The sequence below is a fragment of the Pongo abelii genome, chromosome 2, assembly GCF_028885655.2.
Source record: "Pongo abelii isolate AG06213 chromosome 2, NHGRI_mPonAbe1-v2.0_pri, whole genome shotgun sequence".
In the NCBI taxonomy this organism is placed as follows: domain Eukaryota; kingdom Metazoa; phylum Chordata; class Mammalia; order Primates; family Hominidae; genus Pongo; species Pongo abelii.
This window is the reverse complement of record NC_085928.1, coordinates 23620892-23642216: the sequence shown is the minus strand read 5'-3', so window position 1 is coordinate 23642216 and position 21325 is coordinate 23620892. Positions and strand designations below refer to the sequence as shown.

Here is a 21325-nt window from a genome sequence, read left to right as displayed (position 1 = left end):
TTGCTGTTTCTTCACTTCTCACTCTCTCCTCATTCCATTACAAACACGTTATTGTTTTGACCACGTCAACAAAACAGCTTTTGCTGAGGTCAACAATAAGCTCAAAATTAATATAAGCAATATATATTTGTTAGTCTTTAACCTACTTGATTGCTCAGTAACACGTCACATCACTGACCACTACCTTTGAGGCACTCTCTTGGCTTCTGTGCCTATGTTTTCTGATTTTCCCGCCACCTTCTTGGTGGCTCCTTCTGAGGGTATTTTAAGGCCTCATTTTTTTCTACCAGCGGGTTAAATATTAAGAGCTCTTCAAGTCTCAGTTTAGGCCTTCTTCTCAATCTAACCCGTCCCTAGGCAATGTTATTCATGCCAACAGATTCATTTACCACCATATGTCGATTACCCTGAATTCATATCTCCAGCCTTTATGTTACTTCAGAATTCCAGTTTTATGTATATAAATACCTGTACAATATGCTCACTATGTATCTATCAAAAGTACCTCACACTCAACATCTCAAAAACAGAACTTACAAACTTCTCTCCACTCCAGTCCTCGTTTGGTGTTTCATGTAACTGTGAATGGTATTATCCTTCATACAGTTTGATAAGCCCCAAACCAGGAGTCATTATTGCCACTTCTCTCTTTTATTTCACATAACCAACCATGAAAAAGTCCAGGAATATTTTACTTCTGAATTATCTCTCAGTGCCATCAATTTCCTCCCATTTCCACTGTCAATACTCTAGTCTGCTTCTTATGTGGTCTACTGGAATAGCTCCCTCACTGGTTTCCTCATATCCATTTTTGATCCTTCCAAATTATTTACCAAAGCTAAGCTACCTTGATATATATTTTTAAATTTTTAATTTGAAGATAATTTTAGATTAACATGCAGTTGTAAGAGATAATACAGAGAGATTTGTTATTCTTTTTACCCAGTTTTGCCCAAATGGTAACATCTTATATGACTATAGTACAATATCACAATCAGGAAATTAACATTGGTGCAATCCATCTGCCTTACTCAGGTTTCACCAGTTTTACATGAACATGAGTATGTGGGTGTATATTTAGTTCTGTGCAATTTTATTACATGCATACACTCATGAATACTACCACAGTCAAGCTACAGGACAGTTCCATCAGAAAAGATCCCTTGTGTTATCCTTTTATAGCAACACTTACCTCCATTTCTACCCCAACTCCCTAACTTTGTCATCCACAAGTATGTTCTCAATCCTTACATATTTTTTTTCATTTCAAGAGTGCTATATAAATAAGAATCATAACAGTACATCATCTTGAGATTAGCTTTTTCACTCAATGTAATACCCTTGTGATTAAAACTAGTTACTGTATGTATCAATAATTTATTCTGCTTAGTGCTGAGAGGTATTCCATGGTATAGATATAACAGTTTGCTTAACCACTGACCCACTGAAGAAAATTTGGGTTGTTTCCAGTTTTGGGCTATTACAAATAAAGCTGCTATGTACATTGGTGTAACATAATGTACAGGTGTTGTACAGTTACGTTTCCATCTCTCTGGGATAAATGCCCCAAAGTTTACCCTTTTAAAAAACAACAGTGATCATGCCACACTCCTTAAGTTTGCTCCTCTACTGTCCTTAGGATAAACACAAAAATCCTTAACATGGCCTACCAAGGACCTGTTATCATCAGGCCCTACATATCTCTTCAACCTCAACCTGGGCTGCTAGTCACCTTTTTCTCTCTGTGCAGCTCTCTTCAGGGACTTCATCCATGCTGTTCCCTCTGCCTGGAATCCTCTTCCACCATCCATCCTTACTTTTTGTTTTTAACCTTCAGGTGTCATCTCAAATGTTACTATTTCAGAGAAGCTTCTCCTGAATTTCCAGACTCACTTAAATCTTCTTCTTTTGTTTGCTCTTAGAGCACATGGTACTTTTGTTGTATAGTGGTAAGCACAATTTGTAATTACAAGTTATATTGTGAGACCATTTGCTTAGTATCTGTCTTACATTCCCCAGATTATAAGCTCCAGAAGGAGAGAGACTATGTGAATATTCCTTTATTATATATACCTTTAGCATTTAGTAGACACTCAACTTTGTGTCTAGTAAAATTTGGCTGAGGCTTTTAAGACATAGTCCTGGAGTCAAATTCTATCTCTACCATTTATTACATGTTCTTATAAAATAAATCAAACATGTTAAATCTCAGTTTTCTGATCTGCACAATTAGGATTATAGTAGCATCTACTTAATAGGGTAGTTTTGAAGGTTAAATCAGATAGCCATTAAAAGTATTTAGTCCAGTATCTAAAGCAAGGCAAGCACTCAATAGTTATTTCTTATTGTTATTATTAGTTGAACAAGAAACTAGAGTTTTTGTATTTTTTTTCCTAACTAGGCTTTTGTCCATTATCTTCATTTCTTGCCTGTTCCCCCAGGTTCTGATTCTTGTAACTTTTGAGACTCTGAAAAGGGGTGCTTAGTTTAGATCTTGGATAACCAGTGGGACTACTGGTTCTTACCCCAGGTATATGCTCTCAGACCAGATGAGAGCCTTGTTTAGCCTCATGGCTCTGGTTCCCATTTTCATCTCACTCAGTACTTCCTCCTCTTGTTTTCCAGTCTATGGATGTCAGTGTGGGTAAGAATGCCTCTTCCCTACTCCTAGTTTCCAGATGTTTTCTAAACACTGCTTTCCTCTTGTCTCATTCCTTATACTTCCCCATGGAGGCAAAGTATCCCATTGGTGGGACAGCCCTTGGTCTATATTTCTCAGGTAGGTAGAACTGATCTATCCAAATTTGTAAGCACAGGAGTTTAGCCTCTTTGTCCTTCCTTTTCTACTGAGACTATCGGGAGGCAATGACCTGGAAAGTGTTGCTCATATGCAGATCCACATTTTCCTGTGAGAGAGCTTTTGAAAGGTTTGACTGAAGGGAAGAGAGTCAGCAAACCCATTTCCTCTTTACACTAAGCTATGCTCTTCAACCAACCTTTATAAAAATTTTGGTTCCCTAGCTATCAGTCCTTTTGTCTTATTTTTCAATAGGTTTAGAATTCGAGTGGGGAAAAGTGATGCTATTTATGGGCCCCCTGGAAGATTCCAACACTTTGGTATATGATTTTGCTTGGAATATGATTCTGTTTCTCTTCATCTTTTTTACATTTTAGCCAGTTTTCAAGACTCAGCTGAATCAGTTTTACATGAAACTTTCTAGCCTGCAAGGCTCTTTCATGAATGAAACCCTATGGTACTTCCTGGACTGTATCATTCCTTTTGGAACTTAGTCATTTATTATCTTATGTGCATACACAACGCTCAACAATATAACTGCTTTTCCTAACTGAATTTTAAATTCCTTAAGAGCAAGAAAGGGTCATGTACTTATGCTGTATTTATGCTTTAACTATCCAATAAACCTTATTCTTTGTACATAGTATGTTTTTAATAATATCTTACAGCGTGAATGTGGGGGAGGGTGGCCTACTGACCAGGCTTTGATTTGAAGGCCCAAGGTACAATGGAAATGCCTTAGTAGCTGGATAGTTCCTGAAGAGGTTGTCGCAGTGCAGTGGTGAAAGAAAGAAAAGGTTACTATGGGCATGTCCCTGAGGTGTGTATCAGTGCAAGTCTGTGTATACACATACACACACACACACAGAGTCTCTCTCTCTCTTACATATATATGTAAATAGAACTTAATTCTGTCTTGTGCTGTGTTTTCACCTTAGTAATATTTTACTTTATTTCTCTTATTAAAAATACATGGAACTCACCATCTGATAGGTAGAAAGGCTAAGAGAAATGCAACCAGAGGGAGGTAATATTCCTGGCTATAGTCGATTGGTGTTCAGAGTGTTTTGATTCTCTGAATGAGTCAAAAGATTGAAAAAAAATAGCCACTCTTATCACTAGGAAAAGAAATGAGGAGGAAGGGTCCTGAAAATGGTGTCTGAGCAATGAAAGACAGTGAATATTTTAAAGATCACAAAATTTAATTTATTCAACCTAAATGCATAAAAGTACAGGTGGGGACATTATTTATGCAGGTATATGCAAATCACTTTATAAAATAGGCAAAGCCCTTCTGCTTTTTATAAGTTGCCAAGGTGGTTCCTGATATTTTAAAAGCTATGCACCTTTAATGTAATTTCCTAAGAGTTGGAATCCCTCTGTTGAAATCATAGTCATTGTCAGAAAGTTTATTTTTTTTTTCCTATCCTCTGGGACATTTACAAGGATCTTATAACCATCACAAAAAGAGTGGTTTCCACAGAGATGTGACTGGAAAAATCCCTTGGAAATTGCTGAGGAGCAAGTCACAGTGTTCAAAGCAGAGAACATAGGCTTTGAAAACATGAACCCATCTGACCTCTTGAATTTAGTACAGTGAATTCCTGAGCTCTGAAACATGGGGCCCGGCTGTGCATGCCATATTGGTGCTATAAGACTGGCAGTAGGTTGGCTGTGGCATGGTCTATTTCAAACTCCTTCACAGTGCCCAGTGTTGCATGTTCCCAGATGACATTTGGTTGGCAGAAGCTGGGCTTCCAAAGCTGGCAGCCTGGAATGCAGCCCACTGTGTTTTGACAAACACATAATTGACCATCTGATCACCAGCCTACGTTCTGCACTCAGGTCACTGGGGGACCTGGGCTTTCAATAGGTCCCTACTCCTCGTCTTGTTCATCTTCCCAAACCTTTCTCCAGAAAGCAATATAGAGAAGGCTTAAACACACCCACGCATATCCTCCCATTTGCAAAAGAGAACATAGTACATGAAACATAAGCTGTTGAAAATTTCCTTTAAATTGTCCTGGCAGCCCAAAGTGAACAAGAGAAAAGCACACTTATGGTGAACTCTAATTCAGAGAGAAGGAATGAATACACTGAATTGTTTCAACACCCGGCTGTGCATAAGTTGCAATTCAGTTCAATGGTTTGGAAATTTTGCTTAGAAAAAGGGAGCAATGAGAAAATGATAGGAAATTGGGGCATTGATTGACTTTAGGGGGGCATTATTTAGAAACTGTTTCATTTTCAGGTGAAAGAAGAGACAAGCAGGACACTGGGAATGTCTTCTCCTTATCTGCCTGCTCCTCCCTCACACCCACTATGGGCAGTAGGAGGCACGTGAGCCTGGTGACCAGGGGGCAGTAGCTCAAAGTGAGGTCATATTCAAATTGAGGTCGTCTTTGCTGAAGATCCCATAAGGATGTATTTTGGTCTGAAATTTGACTCCACACAATGTTTCAGCCTTTCTCCTAGAAGGCAAAGATTATGCAGTAGGCCAAGATATGCTGGAATTACACAAAGGTTAATGTCTATTTCAACACTACCAAATAGCCTCTCCCTCCATCCTACCCCTACTGCACAGTTCAGGCCTTTGGCTTTTACCTTTGACCTGGTCTCCCTATTCTGAGCCAGCCTCTCCACTTTCACCAAGTGCTCTTTCTAAAACATACATCTGCTTACAATTCTTCAAAGCCTCCTTGAGCCTGCAGGATCAAGTCCAAACTCCTCTGCATGGCATACAAGGTCCTCCGTATGGCAGGCAAGGTCCCCTGCCTGCTTTCCAGCCCAATCTCATACTACTTTTTCAACCACCATGTTTCAACCACACTGAACTATTCACTCGTCTGAATCTCGTTGCTACTTAACGCCTCCTGATTTTGTAAATGCTCTTACGTTTTTCTTGATTATGATCCCCTTTTCTTTCTGCTCTTTCATATCTACCTGGTAAACTGCAATTTACTCTTCTGACTTTAAGACCCAGTCTGGTCACCTTACCACATGCAAGTGGCCACTCCTTCTTCATTCCTCTTACTACGTCTTGTATATACCTGCATTTCAGTGCCTATCATATGCTATAGTCTTTATTCACTTATTTATCTCCCCTATCAGACTGAGATTTCTAACAAAAGAAAGCATTTCTTATTTATCCCGGAGTTTCCAGAACCAAGCATAGTGACTAGCTTTCCATAAATGTTTGTTGAATGAAAACTAAATAAAGAGCTGTACATGATAATTAATCAAAACGAAGCCAAGTAGTAGTGTTAGCTTTTATAAGCATAGTAGGAGCCCATTAGCAATCTAATGAAGGCGGAAGATCCCAGCAGTAAGGCACTTTCTGATGGGTATGGCAGGGGCTGGTGACTGGCTGGGGTGACAGTAAGAGTGAAGGGATAAATTCTGTGAGGGAGGAAGGTCTTTTTAACAGAGAATGCCACTAAGGCTGTAAATTAACACCCTTTTCAAGACTTAATATTCAGTACTGAAAGACATTGTCCTGAGAATAAATCTGAATCTGAGTTGTAGCGAGACCTAACTTATAAGAACCAGGTTTCCCAAATAAGGTAAGTCTGTGCTACCTGCTTCAAGGTAGCATGGCAGATTATGGAGTGTTCCTCTTTGTTTCTGCTAAACAGTAATGGAATGGAAAATTCTTGGGGGAACATCTGAGAGCTCCTCAGTTCCTATTGAAATCCAGGTCAAATACAGATTGTGATACTGGACTAAATGCACTGCTAAGAGAAGATCGAACAAGCAGAATTCTGTACCTGTTTAGAGAAGGCCATTGAAGAGGCACTTGGAGTCAAAGCACTGGGGAGATAATGTTCTGATCTGTTCTCAAGGGACTTTGGACATTTCTTTTCCTTTTGTTGGGCCTCTGGGGCACCACCCTGGAGCCATCAACCATCAACTGTGTCTATGGGGTACTTGAGGACAGTAGGACTGTCATAAGCCCGGTCACCCTGCTGATATGAGGGCAGCTTCAAGATTTGGAACAAGCCAAGCAAACATGAAGCCTGGCCCAGGGATGGCACAAGGTCATGGGTATATGAATGGATTATCTGCTCATTATAGGTCACTCCCCCAGCCTTATGTGTCGTTAAAAAATAGGATATCTCTAGAAGCTATGCAACTGATGGTTGATGTAGCATAGAATCAGATTTGCATTTTCCTATGAGCCAGAGACAGCCTTTCAACTACACTTTCTATCTCAAAAGTCTCCCCCTTGATTCCTAATTGGTGACACAGGTCCCCTGTACTGCTTGTGTCTGAGGCTCGCCCTATAGCACTGACGTCACAATAGCTGAGCCGTGCGGGCAGGAGTGCACTGTGCTGACTCATCCCGGTGATGTGAGGATTAGTGCCTTGTCTAACACAGAGCTATTATGTGAACTGTTTTTACACAAAAGAACTGTAATAAAAATGATTTGCCAGTCAGAGGACTACAAATATGCAGTGCTAGGTAACTGAGGAGAGGGCTGTGCAGATATAAAGCGGTAACCATAAGCATGCATATTGACATCCTCCAAAGCATTTACAGACCCACTCTATCAACACTGAAATAGAGAATAACAAGACTTGTCAGGGACAGGTAGGACCCACCCCTGTTGTATAAATGCATTACACACAGCTCCAGTCTTTGGGGGAGTTTAATCAGTCTCCTTTCTCTGTCAAATAAACTGTCACGTTACACTTTAGCCTTAGCATCCTTTGGAGGACTCTGCCTCCCTAAATATATTTGCCACTATCTTCTAGGAATGTTAGTGGAAGGCATGCATAAACAAAATAGCCATGGGAACCTCCATTCTGTGCAAATGATTATAATACAAGAAATACCTTGGAGTGAGGAGTCAGTGAAGCAAGATATAATGTTGTGAATAAGCAACAGAGCTCACCAGAGAGTGAGAAGCAGCCAGATGATACCGATAATTATTTATCACATTAGGTGACTATCACTACCTGTAGGATCTTTTGGGTGGTGTCTCTTATAAGTGACTTTGATTATTTGGGTTCATTGGCCTAGAATCTCTTTCAAGCAGTTCAAAATAAAATTTATTTAAACCCATTCAGTGCAGCCTGGTTTGAATTTTAAATAATTAATGTTCTCTTTTTTTCATATAAAATCAAGTGTTTTTTTTTTTTCCCCCCAAATGCCTTTCCATCTTTTCTAAAAAAGAGTGGTACCTTTATAAACCTTCTGGCACACGTGAATCTGGGATTTCTTTTTTTTCCCCTGTAGACTTCATAATTTTGCACAAAAGTTTAGCCTATTTACTTTACAGTCTTGTACTTCTTAGTAAAGGGATATTAGAAATTTTGTCAATAAATGAAAGCTCTGATCTAGAAGTTAAAATTAAAAACTATTGGACCTAGGGATGGGTACATAACTGAAGAATACATAATTGCCCAATGATTGACAGGGGAGTAAAAGCCCAACTGTTGCTGGTATTTGGCTGAATAATGTAAGCTATACTTTAAAAGAGCAGTGACTTTTGCAAACAGCAGCTGCAGCCAAGTAAAGGGCAGCCTTAATAGAAGTACAGTATCTGGGCCACTGGTATTTTCTGCACCCTCATGGAAAGCAACTTAGTATTACCACCAACAGCATAGACTCCAAACGCAAAAGAAACTAATACGCACTACAGAAGCACTAGAAACCACAACAAAGTCAACTACGAAATATGCCAATGAAGACCACAATTTCCTAAATCCGACACTTTTTTTTTTTAAAGGTAAAGAAATCACTTTTACTTACATAAAGAGAAGGGGCAGGTTACAGACTGACGGTCAAAGATCTGAAAATCAAAGAAAAAATAAGGAATTAAAAGCAAACAGATATATGATGCAAAACCGATATATAAATGCAAAATGATATAGTGGGAAGAAAGAAAGAAAATCTAGGCATAGATGGGACTGGTTGTTCCTAAAGGAGCCCATTTTGTCACTTCTAGCTTCAAAACAAAGGAGACCCAGCTTCATAAAAACTTTCTAAAGGTATGACCCCCTGCTATGATGACCAAGACAGTACTTCCCAGCACAAGGAGTGCAAAAACCTTTCTTTGTTAATTTCTTTCTAATCTGTATCATATAGGATTTGGTAGAGCTATGTTACCATTTAACACAATAGCCACTAGTCTATTTAACATTGAATAAAAAGCTAAACATTTAGTTCCTCGGTCTTGCCAGCTGCATTTCAAGTGCTCAATACCCACATGTGGCTGGTGACTGCCTTACTGGATAGCACAGATAGAAAATGTTTCTATTATTGCAGAAACTTCTATTGGGCAGCACTGACTAGAATAGGTAAAAGCTTTACTGTATAGTACATGACCAATTTTAGCTAATTTTGACAAAGATGAGTCAAACCCTGATAAACTTTGTCTCTTTTAAGGTATATTTAGTATGTTTAATGTCCAGAAGTTCCTCTGAACAAATTCAATACATTCGTGTGTTGCTAAGAACTCAGTCCTAAGTTTGCCCTGGACTTGCCTTCTAAAACTGCCTCTACCCCTTCTCACCAGCCTAGAATGTCCCCTCTATGGTGGAAAATAATCTGATAAAGTGATTTTAAACAAAGCTTCTCTCCCACCAAACACATCTCTGTTTGGTGATGAAAATTTCAGATGAAATGATGAAAATTTCAGATTTTGGAGGAGCTGACCCTTACAGTGTTCTTGTTCTATGTTTAAAATCTGATATTTCACTCTTTAAATTACAAGCCAGGCTGGGCACAGTGGCTCATTTCTGTAAATTCCAGCACTTTGGGAGGCCAAGGCAGGTGGATCACTTGAGGTCAGGAGTTCAAGACCAGCCTGGCCAACATGGTGGAACGCTGTTTCTACTAAAACTACAAAAATTAGCCAGGTGTGGTGGCGGGCACCTGTAATCCCAGCTACTTGGGAGGTCAAGGCAGGAGAATTGCTTGAACCCGGGAGGTGGAGGTTGCAGTGAGCCCAGATCACATGACTGCACTCCAGCCTGGGTGACAAGAGCAAGACTCCACCAAAAAAAAAAAAGAAAAAAAAAAATCACAGGCCAAAAAAAAACTATTATAGGACTGGTCTGCCCATCATTGTGCTTTGTTTTTTTTTCTTTTTTCTTTTTTTTTTTGAGATGGACTCTCCCTCTGTCACCCAGGCTGGAGTGCAGTGGCATGATCTTGGCTCACTGCAACCTCCGCCTCCTGAGTTTAAGCGATTCTCCTGCTTCAGCCTCCCGAGTAGCTGGGACTACAGGCGTGCACCACCACACCCAGCTACTTTTTGTATTTTTAGTAGAAACGGGGTTTGCCATATTGGCCAGGCTGGTCTTGAACTCCTGAACTCAGGTGATCCACCCACCTTGGCCTCCCAAAGTGCTGGAATTACAAGCGTGAGCCACCGTGCCCGGACCCATCAGTGTTTTGATAGCTGCTCTTAGAAGGATAAAACTGAAGTAGGAGAAGAGCCATGAGAAATTAATAAACCAAAAAAAGATACTGAGAAAACAAAGCAGGTCCCCCTACCTCCAGCCCACTAAAATATATCAAGAATTTAATGCAGGCTGATTCAATCTTGCCTCTCTGACACCATGATTTTAACAACTTCACATAAGGCCTCCAGAAATACGCAAAACAAACTTCACTAAAGGAGATCAAGTAGAAGGACCTTATTAAGTATCTTTGCACTGAAAAGGCTAAAGCAGAAAACCAGCAGTTAAAGACATCGCCCTTCCTGGAAAGTTTTTGGGACAATTGCGCTATTGTAGAGATTTCTTCAAAGAAATGATTTCCCTTTGTGGTCAATGTGAAACCTCGCTCAAGTACATGCAGGTGTACTTGATGCAGGATGGTGACAAGACGAGTTAAGATGAAAATCTCCAGCCTGGATTATTATACATGCTAACACAAGAGAGGTTGGAGATCTCCAATGCTTTCAAATTGTTTCACAAAATTGATGAGTTTAATGAAAATTTTAAGCAAGATAATTAGGTTATGTATGATTCATTGAAAGCACATACAAATTTGAAAAAAATATATATATACATATAAATATAAAAGACTGACTAGTCTGTAAAGATTTTAAAGCTCTAAGTTTTGCTATATTCTAGTCTTCTCTGCAAGCCAGAATATTAGACTATGGCACAGGGGCATATTTTCTTACCATTTTCCTCCCTCCCTCTCTCCTTTCTTCCTTCCCTTCCTCCCTCCCTCCTTTCTTCCTTCCCTTCCTCCCTCCCTCCTTTCCTACATTCCTCTCTCTCTATCTCTCTTTCTTTCTTTCCCTCTCCCTTTTTTGAACTTGCTGTCTTTTCTAACCTTTGGGGAGAAGAAGAAAATATTATTAGCAATTTTCTATGAAATATGTTCAATGATCATTTTTCTGTTGCATGTTATAAACCCGATAACTCTCAACAATACTATGCTCTTTTAAAACTATACCTAGTGTTTATGTTCTTATATCTAAGCACATAACTTTTCTAAATTTCAAGGTGCATTTATTCATAAAATTAGTTAAAATTAAATTTTTGATGTGATCAAAAGAGATCAATGTAAGTTGTACCCAAATTGACTAACACATCCAATGTCTGGAATGAAAAATTATCTTTCCTGGATGTCAAATGACACACAGGCTGGCTGTCAATGATAGGAATCCAAAATGGAGAGAAAAATTACAGTGTGTATGTCACAGTCTAAAACAAATTAAAGCCAAGTTAAATGGAAGTTTTATTGGATATAATTGTTGTACTTATATGTTAATATAAAATGATAATATGATCCCAAACTGAATACTATGGCTAAAAATTTAATCTCAGAGTTCTTACACAATTCATAAATGTTCATAGGCATCAAAAGACACCTACTTCTTGACTGAATTATAATCTGCTATGTAATTCTGAGAATATGTATTAATCTACATAGATTTATATTTGCTCAATTCAAATTGTTATTTCATTGATACATGCTCTTTCCACCTAAGTGATGTTCACCTTATATGTCTATAAGTTGTTTTTATCCGAAATGCAAATAATTATCTATAATAGTTTCACAAAGGATTAAAAATATTTGCATTAAGCACACTTGGTTCAAAGCAGAAATATATCTAGCAAAGAGTATAAAACTGTAAACCCCAAGTAATTCAGGACGTTAAAATATCAGGGTGGAAGGTGGGGGATGAGCAGAGAGAGGGGGATGACGAGGGGTGAAGTTTAATCTTCGTATTATAATTTCTGAGTGGAAATTATTATATAGTGTCAATCTCCAAGAATCAAAAATGTTATTAATTGTAACTTTAAAGTCAATTCTAGTGTAGTTTACATAAAGTTCTACAGCAGTGGTTTTCAACAGTTTGAAGTGATACCGATCCCTATGAGAATCTCTTTCTCCAGAAAACTTCTCAAAAAACACCAAGTTTCAAGGAACTCCTAGACTCCATGAAGGCCATTCATGAATCCCAGGTTAGGAACCCCTGGCCTAGGCAGAGATGGGAGAAAACCCTCTTTCAATTCCACAGCTACTCACCTCTACAGAGTTTTCATGAAATGCTATAAACTAAAGCCAGCAGCAAAGAAAATGTATAAAAGAGAGTTCTAAGTGGGTAAGCGTATGTGGTTAGAGCCACACAGGCTTCTTTGAAGGCCTGCCAGAATCCCACCTTCCCAGTCCTTTACAATTTCTTTTTAAAAAAAGTCTACAAAGCCTTAGCAACAATGGAGTAGAGGAGTACTGAGCAGAGAGATGATAATGATACTAAGAATCACTATTTACTGAGTCCTTCAGGTACCTTGAGAAATAAATCCTTCTCAAATTTGGATATGAGTATACCCAGGAATGTGAGCAGTGTAACGGGAGTAGAAAAAGCCACAAAATAAATGATAAATACATGGCTGTCTTCCTGGAGGGTCAGTATTCCTTGTGGGCAAGTAATTTAAAGTCTTATTTGCGCACGTGTTCATTTACCCAATCACTATTTCTTCGATGTTATACCAAAAAGAAAACAGATACTGTTCTTGTCCTCATGGAACTTCCGGTTGAGTGAAACAAACAAGAATATATTGAGGAGCTGAAAGGAAAATCTGTGTATATATTTTTTGGGTGAAACCTGAGACTTCACTGAAAAGTCTTGTTTGTGGCAGACTACTTCAAGCAATGTCCTGGCAGGCACCCTTAGTATTGGATCACTCACTCTAACTTGAGGATCACCCAAGTGGAAGAGTTTGAGAAGCATGGTTAACAGTGTATCATTTAATCCCCACTACAAGAGAAAATACTGTTACTTCCAATTTACTAGAGAAAAAAGGGAAATTTGAGAAATTAGGAAACTTAGCTCAGATCATACCGCTGCTGGCATCTGAATAAGTGTGTGCCATTCTAAAATCTACATATTTTTAACCACTAAATTACACTACCTTTAGGAGTTTCCCACTTTATGTTTCCCCTTGAATCTGGGCTCATTCAGGATTACGCAGGCTAGTTTAAGCTTCTCTTTGGAAGGAGACAGGTTTGGCTTGATTTGCATTCTAAATATTTCACAGTGGTAAGGGAAAGCTATTATTATACCCATTTTATGGTGAGGAAGCTGAACCACTTGCCAACTGAGGTATCTGGCTGGGTTAAAAACAGAATCTGGGTCGTCAGACTCTCATTCCTCTTGACTAACTCCAAGCCTAGGCACTATTACTGTCCATGGGCTTTTCTGAACATGAGATTCACACTGGGTGATAAAGAGGGAGACAAATTCTGCTAAGAGAAAACAATAATAGTGCAATTTAAAAAAAGGGAAAATAAGTAATCATAACTCACACAAAAATTGGTTACTTTCAGCATTGTGAATAGAAAAGGGAGAGATTATTCATCACAAATGAGTCAGAAAATTAGAATGTGTCACTGCTCTGATGATAGAGCTGAGGAATTTGGATGAACTGAAGTTCGACACTTATCCTTCTAGCTGAAGAGGGTAAATGGTGTGACAACAGGACAGAAATGACCTCTTATTTCCAATCTTAATTAATATTTCCAATCTTTTTTCTTTAACTACTCTGTCTAAAAGTTAGATGGGTTTATATGTTTGTTTTCTATGGGTAGAGATAATGTTTTAACATCCCTTTAACGTTCTAGAAGTATTGCGTTAATTAATTCTTATGTGGGAGTCATTCCAAATAGTAGGATGATGATTTTTACCTTATTGATTTTCCTAATACCTTTCTGGTTTCCAGTGTTTTCAAAGGATGAGGCACTATTAGATTTTTAGATTTATATGTCTCTCAAAATTAAGTGCCTGTCAACTGATATTCCATCTTTACTCTGGATACATGATTTCCTTTATCTGACAGATTCAAAAAATTTGTACTAGATTTAATGACATTTCATGCATACTGAATTTGGGAGTTTTTAATTCTCTATTTTCTATTTGGCAAAAGGTTTACAGGAGAAAGCCAGATGCAAGGGTATTTATATGTGCATACAGAACCTGTGCCATCGCTCTCTAGGTACTTTGGGGTTTCCTGCAGGACAGATTCTTGATGTATTTTCATTCCTTTTGGTCAGGAAGAAGAAGACTATAAATGCCATAAATGGTCATACATATCTTGGGGTCTGCTTTCCAAAACGCATATTATTTTGGATCCATCTCAAGAATAACAATAAGAGAATGATACTGAGATCTTTTTTTCTTAAGATGCTATGACAACAATCCTAAAAGATGGCCTGCCTTCAAAATTTTGATGATGAAATAAGGTTATAATCAATAAAGAGAGATGATTTTAAAGTTCAGCAATTAGGTCTGGGACTGCTTCTGCGCTTGAGACATTGCCAAGATACAATGCAACACTCCATCCCACCCCATGTGAATCTCCCTGTTCCTTCTTGATTCTTATGGGGATAGGGTCTGACAGACTAGAATGAAATGAAAGCAGTAGTGCTGGGAGGGGTGGTAAGGACCGAATTTGTTTAATACATTTAGGATGGTTTTTTATTGCTGCTAAACTAGACGCAATTCCTTAGCATGATGACATTCAGGAACCCTTTACAATCTGATTCCAAAGAACTTTCTCTTCTATATCTTAAACTACTGAAATTGTAGCTCATAAATTCCAAAGGGATTGATGTACCAGGACCTTTGACTTATAGTAAACTGATCTTAGGGATGCTGAAAAGGTTTGGCACTGCTATCATGTGGTCTAATCATTTAGACTTGTCACTACCAACTATTTGCTTAAGAGCCTCCAAGACCTTTCACAATCTGGCCCTGGCCCACCTCTCTAATTTTAAGAAAAATTTTCCCACTGCTGCTTCTTTATATATGGTGACAGACTATTTGCTCTTCCCTGAACATGGCCTGGGACATCTATGTCCCTGAGTCAGCTAACAGTTCACACTTGAATCTCCCAAGCCTAGCATAGTGTGTGAAAGACAGCACGACACTCCAATGTTTGTGGAATAAACGCTGTCCATCTATTTTAGGAGACAGAGATGACAGAAGAAAGTTGTTAAATCAGTAAACAAATAGCACCAGAGAGAGGTCAAGGAAAAGTTAATTTTAGTGCATTTTAGGAGTGGGGGCAAGATGAGCTTGAAGATTAGGAAAACTGATGCTCTTTATTCTTGGGTCTAGCCAATGCTATGAGTCAGTTACTTTTTCGGGAACAAGTTTAAACCTCAAGGTTAAATGAACACAAATGCCCTGTCCATCAGCATATAATGAAAAAGTTGTGGCTATTTCCACATCAGCACAGTGAAATTAAAATATGCAGTGCCTCTCTAAGAGGCATCATATATGACAGAGCTTTTAAAAATAGTCCCCTTTACCACTCAGGTATAGAAAGAGCTATACAAACAAAAGCAAATGTTTAAAAAACTGAGGTAATTTAGCTTAGGGAAGAAAGAGCTGAGGTGTGTCTTTATAGTTTTTTGACTATAGGAAAAGTTGTTACAAAGAGGATAATGATCAGCATTTTTGTCCTAGGCCAAAATGACATTAAACCGTCCAGTGCAGAATTTAAGACTTAAAGATGAACATTCTAAATATGCAAGTGGTAAATAATCAAATAGATTGCTAAGAGCAGTTCTGAAATTTCTTTCTTCCTGACTCTCTTAAAATAGGAAAAATCTTCATCTATTTTGGATAAAATAAATGCAGCTCTGCCTCCAGTCAGGAGAATGAATTCAATAACTTTTCTAGTCTTGTTTAACTCTGTATGATTCTATAAAATTCCATAAAATGTTAACCCTAAAAATTATACAGAATCACAATACAGTTGAGTAAAATACATTCTACAGTTTAAAAAGAAATAAGCAATACAGATAGTTGGTAAGTTATTAAATTCAAAATAGTAATATATGGTGCTTACGTTTTTTATTCAATTTGCCAAGTGCGTATAACACAAATAAAATTGGGAAAAATGTACTTGAATCTACTAAAGCTTTAACATAGTGATTACCTAGAGTAAAACAGTCTAACAATTAATTCTTTTATGTCCAAGAAATTTGCTGAATATTTCATAAACCTCATATTGAATATGCATATAAACTCAATTTCCAATTAAAGAAAAAGTTTTTTGAAGGTCCAGAAAGTAATATATGAACTCACTATTATTATTTCCTGGACTATCTTCAAAGACAACAGGAGAACCAATAAACAATTCCTTTAAATGACCAAAATGTGCCTCATATGATTAAGAATGTAAATCTAATAACTGACTCACAGATAAGGTCTAACAGGGGTGGCAAGTTACTGGCTTTCTTTGTCTATTTACCTTGTAGCTTTGGAGCTCAGCAGAAGTGTCCATTACATACAGCACAGGGTTAGATGAACAGCTCCAATGACCTTGTCTGAACCAAATTCATTTAAAGCAGTTTGCCACTTTTCTTAAATAGAAGATGAGTCCATTCTATCTATGGCCCAGATTTGGACTGGATCACTGAACTATTGCCCAACTCTTATAAGCAAAGCACTAACATGTACCAATCAACAGGCAAAGGCATCAGGAAGGTAAAAATACACATACATAAGAAACTGGCAGTACATTATAGAAGAAAGCTATATATAAAGATGGACTTTGGCTTTTAAAGCCTTTGAGTGTTATTCGAATCTTGTTAACAAAAACAAAAACAAAAGCAAAATCTTCATTCCAATGTAACTTGTAGAGAAGATCCAGTAAAAAAAATGAATTCAAGAAAGAGAGAGAAAGAAATGTAGTTTTATTTTGCAACCCATTATTTCCATAAGAACATGAATCAAAGAGACAAACTATGCCAATTTCTTCATAGCTGACTTGTTATAGGATATTGTTCTAGTCTTCACTAATGAATTCTTGAGGTTGGTTATTACTGTGATCAGGAGTTGGGAGGATAGAGGTCTAAGACCTTTCAAAAGAAACGTTTTGTTTATTATCACTACAGAAAATAAAGTCAGCATTAAGCTAACTTTGACAACCTAACTAGGATAATGGTTGGTGCATGTAGCCATTGCTTATGCTGCTTCAAAATGAACGGAATGAATGGAACAGCAAAGGTGTCAAGTTAACCAGCAACTTGAATTTTGAAAAGCTGTAGCACAATAAGCTGATAACATAGGTTGTTAGAATTAGCAAAATTTACTCTCTGCTTCTCCCACCTTCTAGTCCTACTTATTTCCACATCCACATTCCTATCACCAGGCAGTTAAAGAAACAGAAACAAATGCGGCTGAGAGTGCTTCTTTGGGGATACTCTTAGTGAGCTCTCCATCTCCCCAACCACAACTTGCTCTCAGTTTGCTAAAAATATATTCATTTAATTGTTTTAATGCCTCTACTTAGGGGAATTTGCATTTTCTTAACTGTTGATACAAGATCTAAATTCAGTTTTTTTCACAGGTAATAAGCAAAGTTATTTGGGGAGTGTGTGTGTGTGTGTGTGTGTGTGTGTGTGTGTGTGGTGGTGGTGGTGGTGGTGGTAGCAAATTCTGTCCTAGATGCTTCGAGTTTTCCAAGCATACTGCTAAAAGGGGTCATTTGCTTCCCCACCTCAAGAAGCCAATTGTGCTTATAGTTTTACTTCAAATAAAGATATATACCTATAAATGCACACATCATACACGCACACACACATATTCTTCTTCTCAAAAGTCATAAACATTTGGTGACTCTCTGTATACTCCATGATGTGCTGTTACTACTAAAGTCAGAGTAATTTGGGCAGAAACATAAGAAACCCCAAATGGTTTGCACTGAAATTTTATTAACATATTTGTCAGTGTTTTCCTCATGGATAATCTCCATTGGTTCCTGGCTCCTTGTCAGCATATGCTCCAGGAGCCTCTCACAATATCTTTCTGCCCTAGAAATCCTGGACTGTGAGATTTCCTTGTAAATATCTGAATTCTTGTATTCACTTATTAATGATCCAGGGATCCAGGACGTTTTCTATCTGCTCCTTAACCTCCCACTTCAAGGATTAGATTGTAAACAACCTAGTGGGAACCCTTCAGGCCAAACCACAGCTGAACGAATCTCAGCAGGCAGGGAACCTGCAGCAGTCTGTGAAATACCGTGAAACACAATTACGAAAATATAAAGGATTCACCCATACTTTGGGGAAGAAATTATGTTGTTTCCAAGATGAGACCTCAAAAATAAGGCTAGTATCCTAATTGAGAAAGACATGATTTTAAAAAGTGTCAGCAGAGGTAAATTTTTAAAAGTACCAGATTTGCCAGGTCCTTCTCAAACCATAGATTCATTTTCAGTATATGACAGTGGCCTGAGCCGACACTTCCAGGGAAGTTCATTCGTCTCTGACCAATGAAGCCCAAAGTACTCACTGCATGAAACGGTTCCTTTCTTGTTTCCAAAGGCAATCAATTTTTGTCCTAGAGTCTGAAGGTTCATGGGCTTTCTTTTAATTTTGTCAGTCTGCCCATGCATGGTTCCTCCTGCATGATTTGGTCCGGAGGAAGTGACCCACCCACAACGCCACAGAGCTAATTAACCCCACACTGAGCTTTTTTTTGTTTGTTTTTTTCTCATTTCACACATCCACTCAATGCTTTAAATGACCCAGCAGCAGCATGATCATATGATTTTTTCCCCCTCAGTGAGGAAAGCATGGTGTTGGGAGGAGCAGGGATATATCTGCCCTAATTCAAAACAGAAGTGTGATCCTAAAACATTATCTAATTGCATTGCATCCAAGGGTGCAAAATACCAAAAAATCCCTGAACGAATCTCTTTCATGTCATTCATTTAACTTCTTGAAGTGTCCATTTGAAGTAGCAAATAATACATAATAAACACTGAGGTAGAGAAGTTTGATCTATACTCAGAATGTTTAAAAAACATCCGATCTTACAGGGGGTAAAAGACCGAGAGCTCCTTCCCTATCCTGAATAGCTTCAAGAGAAGGGCCTTTTTTCCATTTGAAGGAACAGACTCATGTTTTTCCAGATTTATTTTTTCCAAAGGGAATGCCTTGAAAACTCTAAGATGATCACTGTTTTCTAACTTTTCAAAAAAGAAAAAAAAAAAGTGAACATGATGATGGTGGGTGATTTAATGGAATCAGCTTGTCAACATGATGAAACTGAAAAAAGCTTTTATAGACTCTGTCCACACGCTAAAAAAAAAGCAACCTTTAAAGTTATGTGTACAGTATACAGTGGTTTTTGTCATGGCAAAGAAAAGAAATATAATTATCTTATGCAGTAAATGTAAGGCTCTGCTAAGAATCTCATTGGATAAATCATAGAAATACATCCTGGCCAGATAAATGGAGCCAGACAAGTTCTAGGTCTTGTAAGAAGCTTTCAAAAGAATCATCATATTGTAAGTCTGTCATCTCTGTAAGTGACAAGAAAAATTCTAGGCTATTTCCCTCGGTTCTACTAGTAACATGGCTTCAGAGTTTTAAAGATTTAGACATAAATGGACAAGAAAATGACTTCTTCTGAATAGGCAAACTATCGGATTTCTCTCATTCTTACAAGTAAGTGTAGCAAATTGGTTCACCTTGGAAGGACTTGGTTAGAGATCATATATGTCTTATGTGAACTTTGAACCTCTCTTTCCTTTGCAAAGTGATTTATGCATACACTATTAAATACACAGGAATTCTATAATTCTTAGTTCAGTGAACAGTTAGTACAAGGGAAAATCTATCTAATATTTTAAATTTTTGTTTAGTGTCTTAAATCTTACACTTTGGAACTGGAGACCTTATAGATAGGTTCTATAAGGTCTTCAGTGTGCTGAAAAACTCACTTGCTACAGCTCCCTAAGCTTCTCTTAGGTAAGGCTGCCAACTGGGGTAAATTGATGGATAAAACTGGCTCAATAGGCAAAAAACAAAGGTCCAGTGAAGCACAGTTTATTTTTATTTATACTGGTCAGAAATATCACAGTTAACAAATAGCCTAAATCAAGCTCTTATATCTAGGGCTCCAGCCTTTGGCTGAAGTGTCTCATCTGGTAATTCTGAAAAAAATACGGTTGTTGTTGTGATTTCAAAGACTCTCCTGCCCATTAGACTTTTTCAGGCTCGCTGATGCTTAGGATTCTAAAGCCTTTACTATGGTCTGTTAGACCAATACAGTATGTCCCTTACTACTTCTCTGACTTCATCTCCTAACATTTTCATGCAAAATTGGTCCAACAGACAATAAAATATGCTTACCTATGGGTGTAGACAGGAATAGGAATGTGAATGGGGATTAAAAGGAACTAATGAATAAAAATTAGTTGCTTTATGTCCTTGTTAAATATCAACTCTTTCATGACAGCCTAATAAAGTTTCTGAACTTATCTTGAGAGTTGGTTAAGATAGGGGAGAATATACAAAGTATTTCCAACACCATGCATTCATTCATTAATTCAACAAATAGTTTTTCCAAGTCTATTATTGATTACTCTGCCAACTGCATTCTACTCCTGCCCTCAAGGACCTTCCACTCTAATGTATGTTTTGGAGAGTTTCTGTCTCTAGTATCACTGACAGGTTATTAGCCCACTTTAGACAAGTTATAAATATAACCACCTGCCTGATGATTCCTCTTCTCATTCTTTATTTGTTTTTATTCATTTGCCCTGTAACATCCATTAACCTTTCATGAATGACTTGACCCTTTGTGAGCTATATTATCAACACAGCTAATTTTTATATAGATAAGAAACCCCTTCTCCACTCCCAACTACCTTTTCTTTCTCAAACAGCCATGAAAATATAAAAGTCTACCCAGAATTAAGTTTTTGAAATGAGTCCTTACAATCTGATCTGAAGCACCATTTTTTTTCTTTTCTTTTTTGAAAGAGGGAATGGAGCCTCAGCCCCTAAGATACATATCTCAAGTTACAGGCAAATTACACACAAGTTACTGGTCTCTCAGACTTAGTACTCACTACTCTCTCGGGTAGAACCATTTCTGCATTGAGCAGAGGACCATAAACTAGCTCAAGTAATCTCAATCTCAGAGAACAGTTAACCAAGTGCATATTTCTGGTCCCTATATTTTCTTATAAGGAGTTACTCTCTCCACTATATTTTGGTATTTTCTGAACCTGGCTACCTTAGGTAAATGT

The 21325-nt window shown here is 37.9% G+C and overlaps 1 protein-coding gene across 29 annotated transcripts in view; it reads right to left on the bottom strand.

Moving 5' to 3' along the window:
- Positions 1-21325, bottom strand: part of ZBTB20 (zinc finger and BTB domain containing 20) — an 841831-nt gene that overhangs the window by 178533 nt on the left and 641973 nt on the right. For all 29 annotated transcript variants that reach the window (XR_010139138.1, XR_010139137.1, XM_024244272.3 and 26 more), the window contains one exon: positions 8553-8592. The gene's annotated coding sequence lies outside the window, so the exon portion shown is untranslated. The remainder of the gene's footprint in view (positions 1-8552; positions 8593-21325) is intronic.